This window comes from Elephantulus edwardii, unplaced genomic scaffold (assembly GCF_000299155.1).
Source record: "Elephantulus edwardii isolate Elephantulus edwardi_28Jun2011 unplaced genomic scaffold, EleEdw1.0 scaffold00209, whole genome shotgun sequence".
In the NCBI taxonomy this organism is placed as follows: domain Eukaryota; kingdom Metazoa; phylum Chordata; class Mammalia; order Macroscelidea; family Macroscelididae; genus Elephantulus; species Elephantulus edwardii.
The window spans coordinates 1,670,072-1,671,373 of record NW_006399959.1 but is presented as its reverse complement, the minus strand read 5'-3'; positions in this window follow the sequence as shown (position 1 = coordinate 1,671,373).

The following is a 1,302-nucleotide window of genomic DNA, read 5'->3' as shown; positions in this document are numbered from 1 at the left end:
GGCAGTTCTCTGCTGATGTGCTGTTCCAGCCGTTTTTGGATAATCTTCAGTACGTGAAGATTGCTTGCATGTGAAATCAATGACACTGTTCTGTAGTTTCCACACTCAGTTGGGTCACCCTTCTTTGTTAGCATAGTCAATAAAATACAAGTAAACATTTTCCTGGTATTCTCTGCTTTCAGCCAAGATCCATCTGAATCAGCAGTGATATTCCTCTTGCCATGGCCTCCTTTGAATCCAGCTTGAATTTCTGCCAGTTCTTTATCAAGATACCATTCTAATCATTTTTAAATAATATTTAGCAATATTTTAATTATATATGTATGAGTGCCTAAGGTTTATCATTCTCTAGTGAAGAATATACCGAGTCACTGTATCAAAAGGAATTAATTGGCAGACACAGAAGAATTTCATGAAGCAACGTATGAGCAAGAGCCTATGGTGGTGAAGGAAGAAGTTCAAGCTTCTTTGAAGGAAATAGCAAAAAATAATGCCCCAGGAATAGATGGTATACCAATTGACATATTTCAGCTATCAGATGCTGCCCTGGACGTGCTCACCAAGTTGTGCCAAGAAATCTGGAGAACAACCACTTGGCCAACTGACTGGAAGAGATCTATATTTCACAAAGAAGGGTGACCCAACAGAGTGTGGAAACTATAGAACAATATCATTGATTTCACATGCAAGCAAGATTCTACTGAAGATTATCCAAAAACGACTGGAACAGCACATCAGCAGAGAACTACCAGAAGTCAAGGCTGGGTTTAGAAGAGGTCGTGGTACTAGGGATATTGTAGCTGATGTTAGATGGATCTTAGCTGAAAGCAGAGAATACAAGAGGAATGTCTATCTGTGTTTCATTGATTATGCAAAGTTGTTTGACTGTGTGGATCATAACAAACTGTGGCTGACTCTGAGAAGAATGGGAATCCCAGAACACTTGATCGTGCTAATGTGAAACCTATACTTGGACCAAGAGGCAGTCGTCAAAACAGAGCCAGAAAACACTGCGTAGTTCAAAATTGGGAAAGGTGTACGCCAGGGATGTGTCCTGTCCCCATATCTTTTCAACCTGTACGCAGAATAGATTATCTGAGATGCTGGTGGGCTCTATGAGAAGTGTGGCGTCAGGATTGGTGGAAGATCTATTAACAATCTGTGTTATGTAGATGACACAACCCTGCTTGCCGAAACTGAGGAGGACCTGAAATACTTGCTGCAGAGGGTTAAGGACTGCAACCTTCAGTATGGATTGAGGTTCAACGTCAAGAAGACAAAGATTCTCACCACTGGACCAAT